The 9,276-nt window shown below is 44.7% G+C and overlaps 1 long non-coding RNA gene across 1 annotated transcript; it reads right to left on the bottom strand.

Moving 5' to 3' along the window:
* Positions 1–1,752: 1,752 nt before the first annotated feature.
* On the bottom strand, positions 1,753–3,550 carry LOC139014489 (uncharacterized). Its single transcript, XR_011472234.1, has 2 exons — positions 3,507–3,550; positions 1,753–2,425 (listed from the first exon to the last, which is right to left on the bottom strand). It is a non-coding gene; the product is annotated as an uncharacterized lncRNA (long non-coding RNA).
* Between the last annotated feature and the right edge of the window lie 5,726 nt (positions 3,551–9,276).

The following is a 9,276-nucleotide window of genomic DNA, read 5'->3' on the forward strand; positions in this document are numbered from 1 at the left end:
GCTTTTCCCCCGGAACTACTTGTCCTGAGTTGATGGAGGTTCAGTTAATTCATGTTCTCCCCATCTTCTCTTTTCCATTCATTAAACAAAAATATTCTATTAAAAAACTACCATGTGTGTTCTGGCTGGTGTGGCTCAGTGGATTGGAGCATCGTCCCGTGTACCAAAAGGTTGTGGGTTTGATTCCTGGTCTGAGTACATACTTAGGTTTTGGGTTCGATCCCTGATCCGGGAGTGTAGGAGACAACCAATCGATGTTTCTGGCAGAGGATTAAAAAACAAAACAAAAAAACCCACCATGTGCAAAAATGAGTGTAGGTCTGATAGGGTTGCTAGATTTAGCAAATAAAAATACAGGAAGCCCAGTTAAATGTGAATTTCAGATAAATAATAACCAATTTTTAGTATAGTATAGTATGTCACCAATATATATGGCACCCTACTTAGAATGACTCCTACTTGTGTATTCTTTCCATTTCCTTGAAAAGATAAGTATCTCCTGATACTTATCTGAGGCTGTTCTGAGAACCATATAAAAATGAAATGCAGCCAAAACCGGTTTGGCTCAGTGGATAGAGTGTCGGCCTGCGGACTGAGGGGTCCCAGGTTCGATTCCGGTCAAGGGCATGTGCCTGGGTTGCGGGCACATCCCCAGTGGGAGATGTGCAGGAGGCAGCTGATCAATGTTTCTAACTCTCTATCTCTCTCCCTTCCTCTCTGTAAAAAATCAATAAAATATATTTTAAAAAAAGAGAAATGCAATCCTTATACAAAAGACTTGCACAAGGATGTTTGTTGCATATTGTAATAAATGGTGGTATTTGTGCAATGGAACACTGTGCAGCACTGAAAAAGAATGAACTACTGCCTGGCTGCATTGAACATCCTCCCATGCATGGTCACTGGTTCAATTCCCAGTCAGGGCACATGCCCAGGTTGCAGGCTTAATCCCGCAATTAGAGGGTATGTTTCTCTCTCATCATTGATGTTTCTATCTCTCTCCCTTGGCTTTCCTCTCTAAAAATAAATGGGGGGATAAAAAAAACCAAAAAACAAAAAAACAAACAAAGAACGAACTATTGCCATTTGCCAAGACACAGATTACTATCAGACATAATGTTGGGTGAAAGCAGCTAACTCAAAGAGCATATGCTGTATGATTCTGTTTATACAGAGTTAAAAAAAACAGCCCTCGCCGGTTTGGCTCAGTAAATAGACTGCTGGCCTACGGACTGAAGGTCCTGGCTTTGATTTCGGTCAAGGACACAAATCTCGCTTGCAGGCACCATCCTGGCCCTGGTGGGGGCCTTGCCAGAGACAACCAATCGATGTATCTCTCTCACATTGATGTTTCTTTCTCTCCCTCAAAAAACAAAAACAAAAACAAGACAAAAATAAACAAATAAATAAGCTTGGCTGGTGTGGCTCAGTGGTTGAATCTATGAAGTAGGAGGCCACGGTTTGATTCCTAGTGAGGGCACATGCCCAGGGTTGGAGTGCAGGAGGCAGCCGATTGTTGTTTCTCATCAATGTTTCTCTCTCTCTCTCTTTTCCTTCCTCTCTCTCTCAAAAAAATAAAAAACATTAAAAAAACTAAAATGGGCAAAACTCGCTGATGGTGATAGAATAGTGGTTTCCATAAGAGGTGGGTGATGATGGGCAGAGGGCACAGAAACTTTCTGGGGGGTATATTTGGATCTGGGTAGTACTTACACAGGTGCGCCCATATGTAAAAATTCATCAACCAACACCTTAATCAGTGCATTTTATTGTAACCATATTATACCTTAGTTTGAAAAAAGAGTCTAACCTCTCTCAGGCCAACATCTCCAGTTTTCTCTAGGCCGGTTTTGTGCATGAACCCATTTTTGCATCATGATTTTCCTCTCTAGTGCCTTCATCTTGGATGAGTACAAATTCTTTTTTTTTTATGTTGGGGTCCAGCCCCAGCGGGTCCAGGGATCCCCAAAGGTGTGAACGGAGTCGGCGAAGAATGAAGGACATGGAGACTGGTTTCAGTTCATCAGCATAGCGAGGTCCTCCCTCCAGGATCTCCAGCGAAGTTCTGGTTAGGAACTCCAACCAAGTTCTGGTCAGGATCTCCAACCAAGTTCTGGTGCCATGTTCTCTCGCTAGGTTCTCCAGCCATGTTCTCCAGGTTCTCCAGCCAGGTTCAGTCACCAGGTTCTTTAGCCAGGTTCTATCCAGGTTCTTTTGCCATGTTCTGTCTAGGTTCTCCAGTGAAGTTCTGTAGCCAGGTTCTGTCCAGGATCTTTTGCCATGTTCTCTGGCTAGGTTCTGGTTAGGATCTGATGAGGATCTGATGAGGGTCTGATCAGGAGCTGATGAGGAGCTGATGTGGATCTGATGATTATTGTCTTGTTACATCCGTATTTATACCAGCCGATTTTAATCCTGTCAATTTCTATTACAAAGGTTAGGGCGTTTCTTATCTCCATTCCAGGGAGTAAAGATTATGTAGCTTAACTACCCGCCTGGCACTTAATTAAGGGGTTGTATCCCCTCCCTAACCTCAGGGAAAAATCCCCACCTGGGGAAACAACCTTTCTTGGAGAGGTGACCTTGGTTAAAACACATAGCGCCAAGAAGGTGAGCAAACATATTAAGAATAGTATGCCATATATGCCAGGTCCCTTGAAATAGCAAGGATGGACCGGCTCCTGGCATTTTTAGAGAGAGAGAAAGAGGAAGGGAGGAGAGAAAGAAACACAGAGAGAAACATTTATTTGTTGTTGTTCCTATTCATGCATTCACTGATTGCTTCTTCTTTTTTTATATTTCATTGATTTTTTTACAGAGAGGAAGGGTGAGGGATAGAGAGCTAGAAACATTGATGAGAGAGAAACATCAATCAGCTGCCTCCTGCACACTCCCCACTGGGTATGTGCCTGCAACCAAGGTACATGCCCTTGACCGGAATCGAACCTGGGACCCTTGAGACCGCAGGCCAACGCTCTATCCACTAAGACAAACCGGTTAGGGCAACTGGTTGCTTCTTGAATGTGCCCTGACCAGAGATCAATCCCACAACAACCTTGGTGTATCAGGACGACACTCTAATCAACTGAGCTACCCAGCCAGGGCCTGCTGAGTACAAATTTTTAAGGGGTGTGTTATTGCTGGAGTGTCCCCATCATCTATGGAGATGATGTCCTATGTCCTCTTCACCTGCTGTCCTCTCCTGCCTAAATGAGTTTCCTGTGCTGGAGGAGCCCCCTGCCACTCATTCCTGAGCCTTTGCTCTTCTCTGTCTAGACTCCCTCCCAAATGATCCTATTGAATCCATTGGCTTTAAATACCACACAGTACTGATGATTCCCATGTACGTAACTCCAGCCCAGTCCTCCTCCCATATACATGAATCTGGTCTCAGTAATCCAATTGTTTCCCCTGGGGACATCACAGGTTGTAAGTCTCTGTCCTAGACTGACCCCCTCCTGAACCCTCCCCCATCCATCCCCTGGATGGAGAGGTCCCTCATTTACCTGGCTGCCCAGGCTCCAACCTTGATTCCTTCCTTTCCTTTATCTCCATATATAGTCCATTAGCAAGCCGTTTATGTTTATGTTCACAGGGTACTTTGACTCTGCCCTTTGTCTCCATTTCCACTGCTCTTACCCTAGGCCAATCCAATGTTTTCCACCTGAATTATGTAACTCTTCCTGAGCTATTTGCTTTACCCTTGGCCCCTCCAATCCATTGGGGACATCACAGGTTGAAGTCCACAGGGGAGTGGAGTGATCCTCTTACGACTTCCTATCATAATGAGGACTGCTCTATCTTGTCCTCTCATGACCTTTTCTTCAATCTCATCTCATATTATCTTCCCACTTTCCAATGACACCAACTGTTTTTCAGTTTCTCAAATGTGACATATTCTTTCCTGCCTCAGGACTTTTGTACTTGCAGTTTCCTCTTTTTTGAATGATCTTTTCCCAGCTCCTTTAATAACTGGCTTCTTCAAGTCTCAGCAATGGTGTTCCCTCTTAGTCCTTCTTTACCACCTTACCTGAGATGCCTGCCCTCCAGATCAGTCAGCCCCTTTTATTTTTCCTTTTTAGCACTTACAGCTGTGTGAATTCAACAGTCACCCCAAGATATGCTTCTTTAGTATGCAGATTGTTTGAGCTAAAGGCAACTTAAGCTGAAGATTCCACTCCCTGGCTCTCCCTTAACTACCTAGAAGAACTTGAATTAGGGACCTTGTCCATAATAAGAGATTATCAGAAATAACTTCTTTTGACCTTTCAATAGGAAAGAACAAACTTTTATTTACTAAGCATTTGCTCCTCTTATCACCCTGCAATGATCCTTTGAAGCCCCCAAGGTACCAAGATACCTCACCTCACCCCTAGCTCAGGATGTCTTAATACCCACGTTCCATTTTTATTTCTGAAGCTCTCTTGCATATGGGATCTCTGACTCTCTCATGTAAGCAGGGTTCCCATATATATGTATGTATTAAAATTGTTTATTTTCTCTTGCTAATCTGTCTCAATTCTATTTGATTATTAGACCAGCCAGATAATCCTTGAGGGTATAGAAAATTTTGTTCTCCCCAAAACCACAAATATAATTATTATTTTAAAAAATATGTTTTCCGCCGAAACCGGTTTGGCTCAGTGGATAGAGCATCGGCCTGCGGACTGAAAGGTCCCGGGTTCGATTCCGGTCGGGGGCATGTACCTTGGTTGCGGGCACATCCCCAGTGGGGGGTGTGCAGGAGGCAGCTGGTCGATGTTTCTCTCTCATCGATGTTTCTGACTCTCTGTCCCTCTCCCTTCCTCTCTGTAAAAAAGTCAATAAAATATATTTAAAAAAAAAAAAAAAAAAATATGTTTTCCCTACCCAGTTTGGTTCAGTGGATAGAGCGTCGGCCTGCAGACTAAAGGGTCCTGGGTTTGATTCCAGTCGGGGCACATGCCCGGGTTGTGGGCTCGATCCCCAATAGGGGGCGTGCAGGAGGCAGCCAGTCAATGATTCTCTCTCAACATTGATGCTTCTATCTCTCTATCCCTCTCCCTTTCTCTCTCTCTAAAAATCAATAAACATATTTTTAATATATTTTTATTGATATCAGAGAGGAAGGGAGAGAGATAGAAACATAAATGATGAGAGAGAATCATTGATTGGCTGCCTCCCGCATGCCCCCACCAGGGATCGAGCCCACAACCCCACACATGTGCCCTGACTGGGTGGGAATCGAACTGTGACTTCTTGGTTCCTCAAGAATGTTGACGCTCAACCACTGAGCCACACCAGCCAGGATATAATTATTTTTTACATGTTTATTTACTAGATGCCATTTTATGTCTTACAACACAGGCCCACTGAGCACTTGGAGCCCAGTCAAATACTGGGGGGTACAATTATTTGTCTTTTGTTCCCCCATACTTACTAGTATGCCAGCTCTATGAGGGCAGGTGAGGTGAATTTTTTACCCACATTTTGTCATTGGTGTCTAGACCTGTGCCTGCCAGGTAGCATGTGACCAGTAAAGAGTGGCTGTGCTAATATCCGAAGAATGAATGGTGCAGCCAACAATCTGGGCTCATAGACCCGAATTTCAAGTGACCTTACATAATCGGAGATCTTATCAAAAACAAAGAGAATGAAATTTAATGCAGACAGAGTACAAACATAGCCTATGGCAGTGGTCGGCAAACTCATTAGTCAACAGAGCCAAATATTAACAGTACAACGATTGAAATTTCTTTTGAGAGCCAAATTTTTTAAACTTAAACTATATAGGTAGGTACATTGTTATTAACTTAATTAGGGTACTCCTAAGGCTTAGGAAGAGCCATTCGCAAGGGGCCAAAGAGCCACATGTGGCTAGAGAGCTGCAGTTTGCCGACCACAGGTCTAGGGGAAGATTGAGTATGTGATATTATGGCTTAAAGCAAATTGGGGGTTTTGTCATTCAACTAGATTGGGTCTCTTATACTAATTAATACCTCGTATTTGTAAAGCACTATAGGAACATTTCCAGAAAGCACGTTCACAATAATTATATCATTTAATCCTCAAACTCACCTACGTGGTAGATGGGGCAGACAGAATTATCTTGAGTTGGCATATTAGGAGTCCTACCTGGAGATTGTGAAATAATTTCTCCAAGGTCACCCAGCAAAGCAGAGATGGGGCAGAGCATCCTACGTCTTTCCTCCAAGGCTGCATGAGTTGTATGATACATTTGTTCTAGGACCAAAGGGATATTCAAAATTAAACCTTTGCTCAGTGGTTAGAGTGTCAGCTGCTCACTGAAGGGTCCCAGGTTCCACTCCCTGTCAAGAATAGGTATCTGGCCGAAACCGGTTTGGCTCAGTGGATAGAGCGTCGGCTTGCGGACTGAAAGGTCCCAGGTTCAATTCCGGTCAAGGGCATGTACCTGGGTTGCGGGCACATCCCCAGTAGGAGATGTGCAGGAGGCGGCTGATCGATGTTTCTCTATCATCGATGTTTCTAACTCTCTATCTCTCTCCCTTCCTCTCTGTAAAAAATAAAAAAAATAATAAAAAAAAAAAGAATAGGTATATGGCCCAGCCAGTGTAGCTCAGTGGTTGAGCAGCAACCTATGAACCAGGAGGTCACGGTTTGATTCCCGGTCAGGGCACATGCCCGGGTTGTGGGCTCCCTTCCACTCTCCCTTCCTCTCTGAAATCAATAAGAATATATTATTTTTAAAAAAAAGAAAAGAAAAGAAAGAGCCATACCTGGGTTGCAGGTTCAATCCCCAGCCCTAGTTGAGGCACCTGTGGGAAACAACCAATCAATGTGATCACATCGATGTTTCCCTCCCTCCCCTCCACTCTCTCTAAAAATCAATGGAAAAAAATATATCCTCAAGTGAGGATTAACAACAACAAAAATTAAACCTTCACATCCTGCAGTATATACATGCATCTGCATTTCCTAAAGTGCACATTCCTGGAGACAGTAACTCGGACCAGTTCACCTCCCTGGGCCTAATTTTCTGTCTCAGGGCCCATTGTAGACGGGGGCTTTATCCCACTGCTGGAGATGGACCATGTCATCTAAAACAGGGAGCATGCAATTTATTAAATATAAATTTGTTCACTGGATTTTTTTCTAAGTCTAGTTGTTGCTTTTACCTAATAATTTTTTTTAGTATACGTACAGAAACATGCACATATCGTAAGTGTGCAGATTAATGAAATCTCATAAAATGAATATGCCCACATGATTGATCTAGGCATAGACCATGACCAGCTCCCCAGAAGACCCCGTGGGCCTCTCCTTTGTCATATACCCTCCCTCCCCCACTCCCCCACAGGGGGACAACATCTTGAATTCTAACAGTCGGGATTAGTTTTGCCTCGTTTCTACTTTGTATAGTTACTGATACAGTTTTGTGTTATTTTTCTCCAAAGACTAAGCATGTCCATGAGGTTCTAGGTTCAAATGACTTCTTTATTAAATAAAGCCCCATTAAAATTTTTTTTATTGCTTTCAGAGAGGAAGGGAGAAAGAGAAAGAGAGAGAGAGAAACATCAATGATGAGAGAGAATCATTGATCGGCTGCCTCCTGCACACCCCCACCAGGGATCAAGTCAGCAACCCGAGTATGTGCCCTTGACCAGAATCAAACCCAAGACCTTTCAGTCTGCAGGCCAATGCTCTATCCACTGAGCCAAACCAGCTAGGGTTAATGCCCCATTTTTTTATTGTGACATTTGAGGCCTTTTGTGTTTTGTCTCTAACCTATATGTCTGCCTTGGCTTCCAATTTTTCAGGAATTTGGGGGTTAATTCCTTCTCATCTCATCTTCCACCTATGGTCAGTCCATGTTGGTTCAGTCCAATAGCTGAAATCATTGAATTCTTACTGAGCATCTACTATGTCGCAGGCACTACATGAAGAGCACATCAATCAAGATCTCTGCCCTGGAGGAGCTGACAATTAGTGAGGCAGGAGAGTGAGACAGAGAAACAAATATTTTCAAGATAATTTCATTCTAAATGCTAGGAAGTACCCAAATACACTCATACCAGCCTAAGGGCTCAGGGGAGGTTTCTAGGAGAGGCCAAGAGACTTAAAGGATGAATAAGAATGAGCCAGAGGAAAGGTTAAGGTGAAGGGCTTTTGAGAGGAATGGACACAGCCACACTTCCCCTGCCCCCAACACCTGTGTTTGAAGCGGGGAGGGGAAAGGGGAGTGTGAGAAGGAGACAGAAAAACAGGGTCAGAGAAGTAGAAGAACCAGTAGGAAATGCAGCCACAAAACCAAGGGAGAAGCTTTTCCAGGAAATGCAGTGTCAACTGTGCCAAACGCCTCCAGAAAGTTCCAGTAAGATACTGCAGAAAAGATCCTCTGGACTGTGCAAAAGGCTAATTTACCTGGTGGTTTCCAAGGAAAACAGGGACAGAAACCAGATGGCCTGTTTTGGTACCAGCTAAGAATGGTTTTTACAGGTGAACATTTGCAATCAATTTGATAGTAGGAGACACTAACTGATTTTTGAGCAAAATCTTATTCCCTTCCCAATTCCATTATTATTATTTTTTTTAGTGGCCTGTATTGCAAAAAGATTAAACTCAATTATTATTGAGGAGAACCAAGATGGCGGCGTAGGGAGCGGACCTGTGTGTGCTGCTCTCTCACAGCATCATTGAAACTATCAACTATGAGGTAAACAACTGCCACTCAGAACCATGGGGAAGTTGGCCCAGTGGGAGATCTACAACTGGAAGAAAAGAAAGAAGCGCAGTGAGACTGAGTGGGAGCTACGGAGGCACCAAAACCAGAGGTACGCAGTCACACGCCACGCGGGCTGCAAATGGATTCTCTGTTTTTTACGAACCCTCGAATCCTCTGGGCTTGCTCGGGGCGGGTCTCTGAGGCCCCAGATCCCACAGGGAGAGGCGGCCACGGCCTTGCAGTGGTCGGAGAGCGAGGGAAACTCTGACACGCAGCTACTCGCCGGCACTGAGGGACAAGAAGTCCTGGTGTCCCGGGGAGGCAAGGGGCGCGGAGACGCCGCCATCGCTATTTCCTCCACGCTGGCGACTCCCTGTGACCCCGCCCTACCCTCAGGGCTGTGCCGGAGGCACAAGAGGGAATGACTGTGCTTTTACAAACTCTCAAATCCACTGAGCTGGTTCGGGCGGGTCTCTGAGGCCCCAGGCCCCTAGGCGAGAGACGGCACGGCCTTCCAGCGGTCGGAAAGCGAGGGAGGCTCTGGCGCTCAGCTGCTCGCCGGCACTGGGGGACACAAAGTCCTGGAGTCCTGG

The sequence above is a fragment of the Myotis yumanensis genome, unplaced genomic scaffold, assembly GCF_028538775.1.
Source record: "Myotis yumanensis isolate MYYU_CA2020_CCGP unplaced genomic scaffold, mMyoYum1.0.hap1 SCAF_7, whole genome shotgun sequence".
In the NCBI taxonomy this organism is placed as follows: domain Eukaryota; kingdom Metazoa; phylum Chordata; class Mammalia; order Chiroptera; family Vespertilionidae; genus Myotis; species Myotis yumanensis.